Source organism: Mustela nivalis, assembly GCF_964662115.1.
Source record: "Mustela nivalis genome assembly, chromosome: X".
NCBI classification, from domain to species: Eukaryota; Metazoa; Chordata; class Mammalia; order Carnivora; family Mustelidae; genus Mustela; species Mustela nivalis.
This window is the reverse complement of record NC_139040.1, coordinates 66,178,255-66,195,516: the sequence shown is the minus strand read 5'-3', so window position 1 is coordinate 66,195,516 and position 17,262 is coordinate 66,178,255. Positions and strand designations below refer to the sequence as shown.

Sequence of the window (17,262 nt, the reverse complement as noted above, 5' to 3'; positions counted from 1 at the left end):
TTTGGGTGATATGAGTGTAACCAGTATTGTGTTTTTAACTTCAAATTCCACTTATTTCTGGTCTCTAGGAAAGCTGTTGATTTTGTATATTAACCTTGTATCTTGCAGCTTTGGTGTAATTGCTTCTTAGCTCCAATTTGGTTTTTTTAGTCGGTTCTTTAGTAGGATTTTTTTACATAGACTACCATATCATCAGTGAACAAAGACAGTCATATTTCTTTCTTCCCAGTCTGTATTCCTTTTCTTGTCTTGTCTTTTTGCATTAGTTAGGACTTCTAGTGCAATTAAAAAAAGGAGTAGTGAGAGATAGACATCCTTACCTTCTTGAATTTTGTGGGAATTCTTCCAGTTTCTCACCATTAAGTATGATGTTAACTGTATTTATTTTGTAGAAGCTCATTATTAAGTTGAGGAAGTTCTACATTCCAAATTTGCTGAGCATTTTTAATCATGAATGGGTGTGGGGGTTTATCAAATGATTTTTCTGCATCTATTGATACTATCTTTTTGATTTTTCTTCTTTAGTTATTAATGTGATAGTTTACATTGATTTTCTTTTTTTCTGTTTTTAAAGATTTTATTTATTTATTTGAGAGAGAGACAGTGAGAGAGAGCATGAGTGAGGAGAAGGTCAGAGAGAGAAGCAGACTCCCCGTGGAGCTGGGAGCCTGATGCAGGACTCGATCTCGGGACTCCGGGATCATGACCTGAGCCGAAGGCAGTCGTCCAACCAACTGAGCCACCTAGGCGTCCCACATTGATTTTCTAATGTTGAATTAGGCTTGCATACTTGAGACATACAGCTTGTCATGGTGTATAATTATATTTTTGAATTCAGTTCGCTAGTTTGTTGGGTATTTGTGCATCTTTATTAATGAGAAATGTTGATATGCTGTATTTTTTTCTGGTAATGTTCTTCATTTCACTGTTAGGGTAGTGTTGGCCTCATAGAATGAAGTATTTCCTCTGCTTCTATTTTCTGAAAGAGACTTTAGAGATTGGGTATTCTATTTTATTAAATGTTTGGTAGAGGGGTGCCTGGCTGGCTCAGTGGGTTAAGCCACTGCCTTCGGCTCAGGTCATGATCTCAGGGTCCTGGGATCGAGTCCCGCATGGGGCTCTCTGCTCAGCAGGGAGCCTGCTTCCTCCTCTCTCTCTCTCTGCCTGCCTCTCCGACTACTTGTGATTTCTCTCTGTCAAATAAATAAATAAAATCTTTAAAAAAAAATGTTTGGTAGAATTCACCAGTGAATCCATTTGGGTGTGATGCTTTCTGTTTTGGAAGTTTAATTATTGATTCCGTTTCTTTAATAGATACTGGCCTAATAAGATTGTCTGTTTCTCCGTGTGTGTGTGTGTCTGTGTCTGTCTGTGTGTGTGTGTGTTTAAAGATTTTTTATTTATTTGACAGACAGAGATCCCAAGTAGGCAGAGAGGCAGGCAGAGAGAGGGGAAGGGAAGCAGCTTCCCTGCTGAGCAGAGAGCCAGATGTCTCTATCCCAGGACCCTGGGATCATGACCTGAGCTGAAGGTGGAGGCTTTAACCCACTGAGCCACCCAGGCGCCCCTCCTTGTGTGTGTTTTGACAGATTGTTAGGATTGTGTCATTTAATCTGCAAGTATTTGGGGGTTTTCCATTTATGTTTCTGTTACTGATTTCTGATTTAATTCCATTGTGGTCTGATAGTGTATATACAGACCACAAGAGGGATGCTGTTACCTCACTCTTTCTCTGGTTCTCTCTGGTAAACTTCTAACTGGTGTTTTTTAGCTTGTTGCTCTCATGTTTACCAGTCTCCATTCAACTGCTTACCAGCAAAATTTCTGTTGTTCTTGGGAGTATTCTTAGGATTGATTTTTTTTTTTTTTTTTTTTGCTCCCCCTCCCCCAGTGTATTCCAAATATATTCCCAATGTATTCCCTTGGGGATACCTTCTGAGCTCTCTGTTACAGCTTGTCTCTGCCCCTTGTCACAGCCTCTGCATTGCTGCTCCAGAGCTGAGAGGAGGGGAAATGACTGCTTTTCTCAGTGTGACACCCTCACTTAGGGAGCAGAGTTGTTTGGCTAGGGTAGTAGCCTCTGGTTTTCCTAAATGACTATTTCAGCTTCAGGTTAAGTTTTTCCTTTGTGCTGTGTGTCAGAGAAGGTCTCTTTCCACATTAATGTTCCTTTTATCTACAAAAATACCTTTTTAAAAAAATCTGTAAAAAGAGGTTGCTGAGATTTTGATTGGGATGGCATTGAATCTATAGATTAATTGGGGAGATTGATTGATATTTTACTAAGTTTTCCAATTCATGGGCATAATATTTCTCCCTATTTTTCTGGATTTGTTTTGATATATTTTATTAATATTTTGTTTCCACATACTGTTCTTGCATCTATTTTGTTAGATTTATACATAATAACTTTATTTTGGGGGATGATATTATAAATTTTATTATTTTTATTTTTTTCACTTTGAATTCCAATTATAGCCGTATATAGGAATATGATTGACTTGTCTATTGACCTTATATTCTGCTACCTTGCTAAACTCACTTTTTCATTCTAAGAGGGTTTTGGGGGGGGGTTTTTTGGGTAGGTTATTTGAGATTTTTTGGATGGATAGTAATGTTTCCTGCAGATTAACTTTTTCCTTTCTAACATGTGTGCCTTATGGTAGTTTTTCTTTGCTTATTGAACTGGCAGGCCTTCCAATACAGTGTGGAATGGGATGGCATACTTTCCTTCTTTCCAGTCTTTGTTAGCTAGAGGTCTTTCATAGATGCCTTTTAGTAGGTTAAGCACTTCCCAGTCTATTGAGTGTCTGGAGGGTTTTTTTTGTTGTTGTTGTTGCTGTTTTTTTAAAGATTTATTTATTTGAGTGAGTGAGTGAGCATGAGTGGGAGGGACAGAGCAGGAGAGGGAGAGGAAATCTGAAGCAGACTCTGTACTGAGCAAGGAGCTGAGTCAGTGCTCAATCTCGACCCAGAGAGAGCATATAGTTGTTTGTAGTATTTCTTCATTTTCCTATTAATGTCTTTGGCGTCATTTGTGACACTGATTCTGAGCTTTATATGGAAAGGCAAACATTGTAACAAATAATGTAGTATGGAAGAAGCATAAGAGTTGAAGGACTCACACCATTTGTTTCAAGACTTACTATAAAAGTATAGTTACAAAGATAGGGCAGAATATAGATCAATAGAATAGAGAACTGAGACTTAATGCAAATATTGTAAACTCATCTTTGACAAAGACAGACAGAGTGCTCAGTGGTGAAAGGGTGGTCTTTTCAAAGTGTTGGAACCAATTGTATATTCACAGTTTAAAAAGTAAACTTACCTAGAGACATTACACTTTTAATAAAAATTCGCTCAAAATAGATCTTAGACCTTAAATACAAAATGGAAAACTGTAAGACTTCTAAAAGCAAATACAAAAGAATATGTGAACTTGGGTTAGATGATCAGTTTTAGATCCAACATCAAAAGTGTAATTCATGAAAGAAGAAATTGGTAAGCAGGACTTTATTAAAATTAAAAATGTTTGCTCTGAAAAAAAGCAGTGTCAAGTGAATGAAAAGACAAACCACAGGCTAGAAAAAAATTTTGCAAAACCCATATCTGATAAAGGACTTGAATATACAAAGAACTCTTTAAATTCATTAATAAGAAAACAACCCAATTAGAAATTGGGCAAAGATCTGAACATACACCTCATCAAAGAAGATACAGAAATGGCCAATGAGCAAATAAAAAGATGCTCATTTGCAGTTGGAGGAATTCAGTTAAAAAAAAAATGAGAAATTGCAGGTGCCTGGGTGGCTCAGTGGGTTAAAGCCTCTGCCTTCAGCTCAGGTCATGATCCCAGGGTCCTGGGAGCCCCGCATTGGGCTCTCTGCTCTGCAGGGAGCCTGCCCCCCCACCCCCCACTTGTCTCTCTGCCTATTTGTGATCTTTGTCTGTCAAATAAATAAAATCTTAAAAAAAAAAAGAGAGAGAAATCCCCATACCCATATTAGAATGATTAAAATTTTTTAAAGCTTGAAAATTCCAGTTGCTGGCTGGAATGTATAGCAATAGGAAATGCTCATTTCTAGTGTATTTTTTAATTCATTTTAAAATTGTTGCTCAAGAGATTATAATGTACATTATACTTGTATCTTTTATGCAGTTCTCTTAAATTATTTTTTTTCTCAAATTATTTTAGAAAAAAGGAGTAAAGATTATATTGTCATTTACGTTTATCTGTGTAATTAACTTTTCAGAGCCTGTTTATTTCTTCATATGGGCTTCTTTTTTATTTCTTCATAGGAATTTGACTTTAATTCAATTGAATTGAAAACTTTGGTTTTTTCTTCGAAGGCAGTGTCAACTAACTGAATTCTCTTAGTCCTTTTATTTTTTTTTTTAAAGATTTTATTTATTTGACAGACAGAGATCACAGGGAGGCAGAGAGGGAGGCAGAGAGGGAGGAAGGGAAGCTGTCTCCCTGCTGAGCAGAGAGCCAGATGTGGGGCTCCATTCCAGGACCCTGGGATCACAACCAGAGCTGAAGGCAGAGGCTTTAACCCACTGAGCCACCCAGGCACCCCCCTCTTAGTCCTTTTTTGTCAGTCTTAATTTTTTCTCATTATTGAAAGATAGTTTCTTGGATATAAGCTTCTTGCTTGTCCCCCCCCCCCCCCTTTTTTTCTTTTAGCAGTTTTTGTACTACTACTACCACTACTACTACTACTACTTTTTGTACAACTAAGCCTCTGGTCCTCATTGTTTCTCATAAGAAATCACCAGTAAAGATTCTTCGGGTCATTTGTGCCTTTTTTTCTGTTGTTGCTTTTATAATTTTTACTGAAAGCAACAAAATGTTAGTAAAATAAATCAAAGAAGTTTTAGATAAAGGGATTAATACAACATCCCTGATTCAGAAGATTTGGTAAGATATCAGATATTCTGAATTTCATCTGTATATTCACTAGTTTGTCTCAGTCAAAATCTCAGCAAGGTCTTTTCGTAGATATTGCTAGCTAATTCTAAAATTTATATGAAAATGCAAAGAAACAGTTCTAAAAAATAACAAGTTGGAAAGGCAAAGCGCCTGGGTGGCTCAGTCTGTTAAGCCTCTGACTTCTGTTCAGGTCATGATCTCAGGGACCTGGGATCGAGACCCATATCAGGCTCTGTGTTCAGCAGGGGGTCTGCCACTCCCTCTCACTCTCCCTGTCTGTCTCAAAAATTTTGAAAGGACACACTATTTATAGACTCATGATAAAGATGGTAATCAGTAGTATTTGGTATTGGTGAAAGGAGGAAGACAATGATAGTGAAAGACAGATCTACAGAAATCTAGTTAATTATTTTCAACACAGATGCAAAGACCATTCAATGTTGAAAGGATAATCTCTTTAACAAAAGCTGCTGAAACAATTGGAGGGCCACATGCCAAAAGAAAGTGTGAGCACATACTTCATTCATTATACAAATATTAATTAAAATGAGTCACAGAGAAATTATATGACATCTAGAAGAAAACATAGGAAAACCTACAGTTTTAGAAAGAGCACTGAAGGCACAATACTAATGCTTATTGATAAATTTATTTCTTAAAAAAGTATGGACAACTTTTTTTTAACAATTTATTTTTAGGGCAGTTTTAAATTGAGAGGAAGATAGAGAAGTTTTCTATATATTCCCCCCCCCACACACACACACATGCATCACCTCTCCCATTATCTACATCCTCCACCAGAGTGGTACATTTGTTCCAACTGTTACAACCTTCATTATTTACACATCATCATCTAAGGTCATTAGGGCTCACAGGTTGGACAAATGTATTACGATATTTATCCATCACTGAAGTATCATACAGTCTCTGCCTTGAAAATCCTGTCTTTGACCTATTTATTCCTCCTCAGCCCCCAATGGTAACCACTGATCTTACTGCCTCCATAGTTCTGTTCTGAATGATTTTTCCCGCTCTACTTTCTGCTTGCATCTTAGACTGGGTAATTACTGTTGACCTATGTTGAAGTTCCCCGATTCTTCATTTTTGTTGAGTGTACTTAAAAGCAGGCATACTCATTTCTGTCAATGTGTTTTTAATTTCTACCATTTTCATTTGATTCTTTTTTATATAATTTCCAACTCTTCTGTTATTACCTATGTGATGTGGCCTGTTGTCTATGTTTTTAACGTATCCTAGTTATTTTAAATTTACTGTTAGTTTCTATATCTCATATCTCAATCTGGTTTTGAAGATTGCATTTTCTTGGGGCTCCTGGGTGGCTCAGTGGGTTAAAGCCTCTGCTTTCAGCTCAGGTCATGATCCCAGGCTCCTGGGATCCAGCCTTGCATTGGGCTCTCTGCTCAGCAGGGAGCCTGCTTTACCTCTCTTTGCCTGCCTCTCCATCTACTTGTGATCTCTGTCTGTCAAATAAATAAATAAATAAAATGTTTAAAAAAAAAAAAAAGATTGCATTTTCTTCACTATTTTTTTGTCCCTTTGTTTTTATATACATTATAATTTTGCTGGAAGGCATATTATATAAGATAGTAGATACTGAAGTATTTAAGTTTTCATTTTAATTCCAGTTAACATACAATGTTGTATTAGTTTCAGGTGTTCAGTATACTGATTCAATGTTTCCCATATGTCGCATTCCCATGTGTTCATCACAAGTGTAGTCCTTGATCCCCATCACCTATTTAACCTGTCCCCCCACCCACCTCCTCTCGGGTAACCATCAGTTTGTTCTCTATAATTAAGAATCTGTTTCTTGATTTGTTTCTCTTATTTTTCCCTTTGCTTGCTTTGTTTCTTAAATTCTGAGTGAAGTGGTATGGTTTGAGTGAGTGAGTGAAATGATACGGTTTTTGTCCTCCTCTGACTGATTTCACATAGCATTATACCCTCTAGCCCCATCCATGTTGTTGAAATGGCAAGATTTCATTCTTTTATGGCTGAATAATACTCCATTGTATGTATATACCACCTTATCTTTATCCATTCATCAAAAGATGGACACTTGGACTGTTTCCATATTTTGGCTGTTGTGAGTAAAGCTGCTATAACAGTAGAGGTGCATGTAGCCCTTTGAATTAGTGTTTTTGAATTCTTGGGGGTAAATACCCAGTAGTACAATCACTGGATCATAAGGTAGTTCTGTTTTTAACTTTTTGAGGAACCTACATACTGTTTTCCAGAGCAGCTGCACCAGTTGGCATTCCCACCAACAGTGCATGAGTGTTCATTTTCCTCCACATCTTCACGGATACCTGTTGTTCTGTGGTTGATTTTAGCCATTCTGACAGGTGTCACATGGCATCTCATTGTACTTTTGCATTTCTTTAATGATAAGAGATGATGAGCATCTTTTCATCTGTCTGTTAGCCATTTGTAGGTCTTTGGAAAAATACCAGTTAATGTCTTCTGCCTATTTATTTATTTGTTTGTTTTAAGATTTGATTTATTTATTTGACAGAAAGAGCAAGCACAAGTAGGGGGAGTGGCAAGCAGAGTGAGAGGGAGAAGTAGGCTCCCCGCAAAGCAGGAGCCTGGTGTGGGGCTTGATCCCAAGACCCTGGGATCATAACCTGAGCCGAAGGCAGATGCTAAACTGACTGAACCACCCAAACACCCCATTGTCTGCCTTTTATAAAATTTGATTGTTTTTTGGTTGTTGAGTTGTATATTGTATATATATTGTATTTTATATATATATTGTATATATCTTTATATATTTCGGATATTAAGCCTTTATCAGGTATGTTATTTGCAAATATCTTCTCCCATTCTGTAGGTTGCCTTTTAGTTCTGTTGATTATTTCCTTCGCTGTTCAGAGCTTTTTATTTCAGTGTTGTCCTAATAGCTTATTTTTACTTTGGTTTTCCCTTGCCTCAGGAGACTTCTCTAAAAAGATACTGACAACCGATGTGTTAAAGAAGTTACTGCCTATGTTTGCTTCTAGGACTTTTATGGTGGCAGATCTCACATTTAGGTCTTTAATCCATTTTGAATTTACTTCTGTATGTGGTGTAAGTAAGTGGTGTAAGTAAATGGTCTAGTCTCATTCTTTTGCATGTAGCTCTCCAGTTTTCCCAATATCATTTGTTGAAAAGGCTGTCTTTCCCATTGGTTAGTCTTTCCTGCTTTGGCAAAGATTAATTGATGATATAATTGTGGGTTTATCTCTGGATTTTCTGTTCTGTTAATCTCTGTGTCTTTGTGCCAGTACCATACTGTTTTGATCACGACACATTTGTAATTTAACTAGAAGTTTGGAATTGTGATGCCTCCAGCTTTGTTTTTCTTTTTTAAGATTGCTTTGGCTATTTGGGGTCTTCTGTGGTTCCATACAAATCTTAGAGTTGTTCTAGCTTTGTGAAACATGCTGCTGGTATTTTGATAGGAATTGCATTAAATGCATAAATTGCTTTGGGTAGTATAGGCATTTTAATAATATTTGTTTTTCTAATCCATGAGCTCGGGATGTTTTTTCATTTCTTTGTATCATCTTCAGTTTCTTCAGTGTTTTTAATTATTGTTTTCATAGTATAGCTCTTTCACCTCTGGTTAGGTTTATTTGTAAGTATCTTATGATTTTTGGTACAGTTGTAAATGGAATTGATGCCTTGATTTCTCTTTGTGTTGCTTCATTATTGGTGTATAGAAATGCAACAGATTCCTGTACATTGATGTTGTATCCTGCAACCTTACTGAATTTGTTGATCCGTTCTAGCAGGTTTTTGGTGGAGTCTTTTAGGTTTTCTGTATATCGTCTATATTATGTTATCTGCAAATAGTGAAGGTTTTATTTCTTTCTCCCTGATTTGGATTTCTTTTATTTCTTTTTGTTGTCTAATTTCTGTGGCTAAGACTTCTAGTACTATGTTGAATAAAAGTGGCGAGAATGGATATCCTTGTCTTATTCCTGACATTTAAGGATGATATTAGCTGTTTTTTCCCCCTTGTAGGTGGCTCTTATCTTGTTGAGATAGGTTTCTAAACCAGCTTTGCTGAGGGTTTTTATCATGAATGGATGGTTTGTCAGATGCTTTTTCTGTATCTATTGAAAACATATGATTCTTACTCTTTCATTTAGTGATGTATCTTTCACATTGACTAATTTGTGGATATAAACCACCCTTGTAACCCAGGAATAAATCCCAGTCACTCTTGGTGAATAATTTTTTTTTTCTTTTTAAATAAATGTATTGTTGATGGGTGCCTGGGTGGCTCAGTTGGAAGCATCTGCCTTCAGCTTAGGTCATTATCCCAGCATCTTGGGATCGAGTTCTGCATCAATCAAGGTCTCCGTTTAGCAGAGAATCTGCTTTTCCCTGCCCCTCTGCTGTTCCACCTGCTTGTGCACTCTCTCTCTCTGTGTCAAATAAATAAAATCTAAAAATAATTTTTAAAATGTATTGTTGAATTTAGTTTGCTAGTATTTTGTTGAGGATTTTTGTATCCATGTTTATCGGGTATATGGGCCTGTACTTTTGTGGGGTTTTTTTTTGGAAGGTTTATTCATTTATTTATTTGAGAGCAAGAGAAGGGGAGTGTGCGGGGGAGGGGAGAGGGGCCAGGGAGGGAAAGAGGGAGAGAGAGAATCCCAAGCAGACTCCATGCTCCAGGCTCCATGGAGCCTGACATGGGGCTCAATCCCATGACCCTGAGATTGTGACCTGTACTTTTTTTGTGGTGTCTTTATCTGGTTTTGGTATCTAGGTAATGCTTGCCTCATAAGATGATTTTGGAAGTTTTCCTCCCGTTTGCATTTTTTGGAATAGTTTGAGAAGAATAGGTATTAACTCTTCCTTAAATGTTTTGTAGAATTTGGTTGTGAAACTGATCCTGGACTTTAGTTTGTTGGGAGTTTTTAGATTATAGATCAGTTTCTTTGCTGATTATCTAATGGTCTGTTGAAATTTTCTGTTTCTTCCTGTTTCAGTTTTGGTAGTTTATATGTTTCTAGGAATTTATCCGTCTCTTCTGGGCTGTCCAGTTTGTTGACATACAGTGTTTCATAATATTCTCTTGTGATTGCATTTCTTTAGTTTTAGTTGTGATTTCTTTTCTCTCATTTGTGATTTTATTTGAGTCTTTCTCTTTTTTCCTTGATAATTCTGGCTAAAGCTTTATCGATTTTATTGGTTTTCTTTTTTTACAATGAATCAGGACCTGGTTTCATTGATCTGTTCTGTTGTGTGTTTTTTTTTTTAATCTCTATCATTTATTTCTGTCCTTATCTTTATTATTTTCTTCCATCTGCTGGTTTTAGTTTTGTTCTTTATCTAGTTCCTTTAAGTGCAAGGTTAGGTCGCTTGATTTTTTTTTTTTTTTTTTTTTTTTTTTTTTTTTTTTTTTTTTTTTTTTTGCTTCTTGAGGTAGGCCTGTATTGCTGTAATCTTCCTTCTTATAACCCCTGCCTCATCCCACAGGTTTTGGATTATTATGTTTTTATTTTAATTTGTTTTCATGTATTTTTTTAAAAATTTCTTCTTTGATTTCCTGGTTGACCCATTCATTGTTTAATAATGTTATTTAACCTCCATGTATTGTGGTCTTTCCAGATTTTTTTCTTGTGGTTGATTTCTATTTCATAGCATTGTGGTCAGAAAATATGCATGGTATGATTTTGATCTTCTTGAACTTGTTGAGGTTTTTTTTTAATGTGCTAATTAATATGTGATCTGTTCTGGAAAATGTTCCATGTGTACTTGAAAAGAATGTGTATCCTGCTGATGAGGGTGGAATGTCCTGAATATATCTGTTTTTGGTTTTTTGTTTTTTTTTAGTGCAAAAAGGTGATTTTATTAAAGCATGGGGACAGGATCCATGGACAAAAAGAGCTGCTGCCTAGATCTGTTAAATCTTTCTGCTCCTGTGTGTCATTCAAAGCCATTGTTTCCTTGATGTTGTTTAGATGATCTGTCCATTGATGTAAGTGAGGTGTTAAAGTCTCCCACTATCATCATGGTTTTAGAAATTATTTCCTTTATGTTTGTTATTAACTGTTATATATATGGGTACTCCTATGTTGGGTGCATAAATATTTACAATTGTTATATTTTATTGTTATATTTTCTCCTTTATGATAATATAGTGTTCTGCTTTGTCTCTTGTTAAAGTCTTTTTTAAAAGTCTGTTTTGTCCAATATAAGTATTAGACTCTGGTTTTCTTTGATGTCTGCTTGAAAGAGGCTTCTCCATCCTCTCACTTTCAATCTGCAGGTGTCTTTAGGTCTAAAATGAGTCTTGTAGGCAGCATATAGATGGGTTTTGTTTTTTTTTTTATCCATTCTGTTATCCTGTGTCTTTTGAATGAAGCCTTTAATCCATTTACATTCAAAGTAATTATTGATAAATATTTATTGCCATTTTATTACTTGTTCTTTGGTTGTTTCTAAAGATTTTCTCTGATGCTTTTTTTTCTTTCATGATTTTCTTTAGTGATATATTTGGGTGTCTTTTTCTTTGTTCTTTGCCTATATATTAGTGGTTTTAGATATATCATTATCAGTAGGCTTGTATATAACCTCTTCTGCAAATAGCAGTCTATATTAACTTTATGGTCATTTAAATATGAACCAATTCTTTACTCCTCTCCTCCCCATGTTTTAGGGATGTTTTAATTATTTTCATATCCCTTTTTGTTGGTTAGTTCCTTGACTGATTTTTTTTTTTTACAAAAATACTCATTTTTACTGCTTTTGTATTTCTTACTTTGTACTGTCCTTTTTCATCTTTCCTTCCATCAAGGAGTCCCAGTTAGTATTTTCTCAATAGGGCTAGTTCATTGGTAATGAACTCCTTTAGTTTTTGTTTATCTAGGAAACTGTGTCTCCTATTGTGTATGATAATCTTGCTAGAAAGAATGCTCCTGGCTGTAGATTTTTCCCATTCAGCACTATGAATATATGATCATACCATACTGATGAGGGAGCAGGAGGATGGCTGAGGACAAAGCAAAAGCTGGCATCTTGTACCCCCTCTCCACCCGCTCCCCTCGGTAATATGTGTGACATTCCTCAGGCCCCTCTGGCTGCCCTACAAGAAAAACAAATAGTTAACTTGCAGAGATCACAATCCTGCAAGATAGGCGTCTCCCTTGGTTTACCAATGTCCTAGAGATTTACAACAAAGAAGCTATCTTAACAATAGCACAATTTCCAGAGGCAAATAACTCAGTTCCTCAAGCCCTAAATAAAGTTAAATTTCTTCTAAACCCAAATCTCACTAACAAGGACAGTTGATAGGAGAAATGTGAAACTTTATCTCTAGATCTCCAAGATAGTGTCGAAAATCATTCCCAAGCATATGACCCACTGATACACATCTGAAGGGTCTCACAAGATTTTTACTACTAGTAATAAATAACCTTTCTCTCAACAATAGCTAGCCCCTCAAGGTCCTGGAGACCTTGCTTCCAAAATTCCTTAGAGACTAACATTACCCCCTTTGTTCTCACCTACCTAACTCCTGTGTATATAATCAGCCACTCCTCAGGATAACGGGGCAGCATCTCCGACTGCCCACGGGTCCGGTCCCCGTGCTCTAATAAACCATCTTTTTGCACCAAAGACGTCTTTTTTTTTTTTTTTTCTTCTTTCTTTTTTTTTTTTTTAATTTATTTTTTATTTTCAGCATAACAGTATTCATTATTTTTCACCACACCCAGTGCTCCATGCAATTCGTGCCCTTTATAATACCCACCACCTAGTACCCCAAACTCCCACCCCCCACCCCTTCAAAATCCTCAGATTGTTTTTCAGAGTCCATAGTCTCTCATGGTTCACCTCCCCTTCCAATTTCCCCCAACTCCCTTCTCCTCTCTAACTCCCCATGTCCTCCATGCTATTTGTTATGCTCCACAAATAAGTGAAACCATATGATAATTGACTCTTTCTGCTTGACTTATTTCACTCAGCATAATAATCTCTTCCAGTCCTGTCCATGCTGCTACAAAAGTTGGGTATTTGTCCTTTCTTTTTTTTTTAATAAACATATATTTTTATCCCCAGGGGTACAGGTCTGTGAATCACCAGGTTTACACACTTCACAGCACTCACCAAAGCACATACCCTCCCCAATGTCCATAATCCCACCTCCTTCTCCCAAACCCCCTCCCCCCAGCAACCCTCAGTTTGTTTTGTGAGATTAAGAGTCACTTATGGTTTGTCTCCCTCCCAATCCCATCTTGTTTCATTTATTCTTCTCCTACCCACTTAAGCCTCCATGTTGCATCACCACTTCCTCATATCAGGGAGATCATATGATAGTTGTCTTTCTCTGCTTGACTTATTTCGCTAAGCATGATACGCTCTAGTTCCATCCATGTTGTCGCAAATGGCAAGATTTCATTTCTTTTGATGGCTGCATAGTATTCCATTGTGTATATATACCACATCTTCTTGATCCATTCATAGCAGCAATGTCCACAATAGCCAAACTATGGAAAGAACCTAGATGTCCATCCACAGATGCACCAAAGACGTCTTAAGAATTCTTTCTTAGCTGTCGGCTCCGAACCTCACCCCACGGAATCTCACCTAGGTTCTAGAACTTCATCAATGCCACTCCCTTCTGGTTTACAGTTTTATGTGAAAATCTCCTGCTCTCTGTATGGGTTTTCCTTTGTAAGTTAATGGCTTCTTTTGTCTTGATGCTTTTAAACTTTTTTCCTTTATCTTTATATTTTGCAAATTTATGTTTTGTTAAATATTAAATGCCTTGGTGTGGGTCTAATTTTGTTGATTTTGATGGGTGTTTTCTCTGCCTCCTAGATCTGGATATCTGTTCCCTTCCAGGTAGGGAAGTTTTCAGCTATTATTTCTTAAGATAAATTTTCTGCCCCCCTTTCTCTTGCTTCCTCTTGTGGGATTCTTAAAATATGAATGCTTTTACATTTAATGGAGTCACTGAGTTGCCTAAGTTCTCACTTTGCAAAATATTTTTTCTGTCTTTTGTTCACTGTGATTACTTTGCATTTCCCTGTCTTCTAGGTCACTATTTCATTCCTCTGCTTCCATCTTACTGTAAATTCCAAGTATGTTTCACATTTCATATCAAGCCCTTTATCTCTGCTGTATTATTCCTTATCTCTGTGCTAAGGCTCTCATTGTCTCTTTTCTCATTCCAGTGAATATCTTTGTGATCATTGCTTTATGTTGTCTGTCATTTTACTCTTATCTGTTTCACTTAGATCTCTGGTTGTGAGCTTATCCAGTTCTTTCCTTTGGATAAATTTCTCTGTCTCCTCACTTTTTCTGCCTTTCTGTGTCTGTTTCTGTATGTTAAGAAATTCATCTGTGTCTTCTGCTGTTGGAAGTAGTGGCTTTATGAAGAAGAGGTCCTGGAGTGTCCTGTAGTGCAGTGTCCCTTATTCACCAGAACCTGGCACCTATGTGTGTTACATATACCCTGTTGTTGTGTCTGAGTCATTTTTCCTTTTAGTGCAGTTGTCTGCACTGACTCTCTGCCTGTTGTGGGCTGTAATTGCTGTTTGTGGCATTAGTGGGACCCAGGCAGGCCAGATTTGAGGGGGTGTGCCTACCAGGGAACTTGGGAGCAGGGTAGTGGTATTAACAAAGTTCATACTGGGCCACTAATCTGTGCCTGATCTCCTGAAACTGTGGCAGCTAGGGGCTGAATGCAGTGGTTGGGGGAGCATGCAGGTGGGTGTGGTGCAAGGTGATGGCTGGGGACACATTGGCTTGGATTGGATTGGACTGTGATTGTCATGGATGGGTGTGACTTGAAACAGCACTGCGTTCCCTCTGGCTGGGTGGGGCAACACAGGGGCTTAAGAAAATTTGCCCTGAGGCCAGGGCTGAAGCTAGCGGGCTGGGAGTGGGGGAGTCTCCAGGAGACACCTTGGGCAGGGTACACTGCTAGCAGGTTAGGTAACAAGTGTCTCTGTAGCCCTGCCTCCCACAGATGGCTCTGTGTTTATGCTGGGGGGCAGGAGAAGAAAATGGCCCCTGCTAGCTCCCTTGTTTTTGAAGTCCCCCAACACACTCTGAAATCATTATGAATAGGTCTCTCCCGTTTGCCCATAGTGTTGTGTTAACTGCTGTTTTTATGTTGCCTCTCCACACAAGCTGCTGTCTCTTTAAGGCCTGTGACCCAGCTATAACTAGCTCTCCTGGTTTACTGAGTGCTGACTCAGCTGACTTTTAAAGCTCCAAGCTCCAAGTCCTACTGATTTTGCAAACTGATGAAATTCAGCCCCTTTGGTATGTATGTCTGTACTAGTTAGGTGGGTAGGTAGTTTTATTGTAATAAAGCTTGTACGTTTTTAACGTTTAAAACTGAGCATCATCTTTCCTTTCCAGTGAAACACAAAATTTAAAAATAAACAGGAGCAAAACTGTAATAGGGAATGTCAGTTCTAAGTAAGATCCTATATATAGGTTCTACTGATCTACTGAGTAGCATGGCTCTAGTCATCGTAAGTAAAGAATATAATTTTAAAAGTATCATCTTAAACTGCAAGGATATCCATTAACATCACAATTAAACACACCAAAGGAAAAGCCATGTTGTCAAAATGCCCATTTAACCCACCCAGGCATCTCAAACCCATCCTTTCCCGATCTTCTGTAACCTCTCTCTCTTTTTTTTTTTTTGTAATCTCATTTTTAAATTCTTTTTCTTTTTTTAAATAAGAGAAAATGGAAAGATACATGTTGGCAAACACTAACTGCCCATATTCACATGAAGACACAGTGTAATCTGAGCACATTATACAGAGAAAGGAGGAAGAAAGTTGGAATTCCATATACTGCAATACAGGGGCCTAGCATTCTCCAGCTTCCAGCAGAGGTAAGGGAGCAAGTTTTCCTTTTTCCCCCACAGAGCATGGTGATGTTGGATTTCATAATGTTTTTGTTGAGACAGGAAGTGATAAAAATTTGGAAAGGAAAGTAGTAGATACTTTTCCCGCTGTATTCTACTCAAGGTATTCCCCCCAGCATAAGTTGAGACCATGTTTTAAAGGGAGAGAAAAAGGACTTCAAAAAACAGGGTGGGTGAGCACAAAAGGAGGAAACAGTAAGACTGCAGCTTGCTCCCAGGGACTGGAGGAAATTAAAGAAAAGGAAGGTTGGAATCCATCAGTGTTTCTTTAGTCGCTTCTCCTTTATCGTCCTGTCCTTCCTTCTCTACCTCTACCTTTATCGTCATCTCCTTCTTCATCGATCTCTCTCTTTTTTTCTTTTTTTTGGGGTAAGATTTATTTATTTATCAGAGAGAGAGAGAGCATGCAAGTGAGCAGGAGAGGGAGAGGGAGAGAAGTCCTCAGACAGACTCCTGGCTTAACTCGGAGCCCAGTGAGAGGCTTCATCTCACATCTTCAAGACCCAGGCTGAAACCAAGAGTTGACACTCAACCGACTGAGTCACCCTGGCACCCCTTCATCAGTATCTTCAGTCCTCCTTCGTCATCATCATCATCATCTCCTTCCTCTTCATTATCCATATTAGGAGCCAAGTAGTACCGTAATGGATTTGGCATAATATCATCTTTGATAACCTCTCCTGACTCAGCTGTACCAGCCTGTGTTTTTAAAAGCCAAACATTATGGGGATTAATCTTCCCTGTGTTAGCTCCCTGGTATTAGGGCCTATTTCCTTGCCCTTTCTGCATGCATGCAGCTTCCTCCCTCCTGCAGGCAGCCTTTCTATGCCATTCTGACCTACTTGACCTTTCAGATTGAGCAGCTTCTCCATATTTACTTGTGGAGTTTCTTTTATCAGTCTTCAGATTGTTGTCTGATTTACTGGCTTGAATGTGGATGATATCTAGTTGTAAACCTGGGATAGGGTGAGCTCAGGTTCCTTTTACACCGACATCTTCCTCCTCCTCATGAAGTAAATATTTTTTATTCTTTGAGAAAAGCACACCCTCCCTCTTTCTATGCTATTTATGTAGAATTTTGTGTCAGACTAGTCAGAATTGGGCTGTTTTTAGAGTTTCTTACTATGGTTTCTCTCTGCACCAGAGACTTGGAACCTCATAATGATTATTTTGTTGTGTTCCTGTGTGGTTTTTGTGCTTTTGCACTACACCCCAGAGGGGATTCTATCTTCTTCAGCTTTCCTCTGCGTTGTCTTCTAATTTCACTCAGTACTTGTCAGCATGTGTTTGGGGGTAGAAAATGGGAGCATTCTCTAATGTTTGGATTGAGACTTAGTCTTTTTTTTTTTTTTTTTTTTTAAAGATTTTATTTATTTATTTGACAGAGAGAGATCACAAGTAGACAGAGAGGCAG

General features: G+C 37.7%; 1 long non-coding RNA gene across 5 annotated transcripts in view; it reads left to right on the top strand.

The window, feature by feature from the left end:
* Positions 1-17,262, top strand: part of LOC309855617 — a 128,403-nt gene that overhangs the window by 38,387 nt on the left and 72,754 nt on the right. Inside the window, exons 4-5 of one of the 5 annotated variants that reach the window (XR_014306919.1) lie at positions 601-1,490; positions 3,844-3,979. The exons of 2 other annotated variants lie outside the window; for them this stretch is intronic. This is a non-coding gene — a long non-coding RNA (uncharacterized lncRNA). Of the gene's footprint in view, positions 1-574; positions 1,491-3,843; positions 3,980-15,659; positions 15,816-17,262 lie in introns of those variants that run through there. 2 more of the 5 variants (XR_014306920.1, XR_014306917.1) reach the window with 2 other exon arrangements.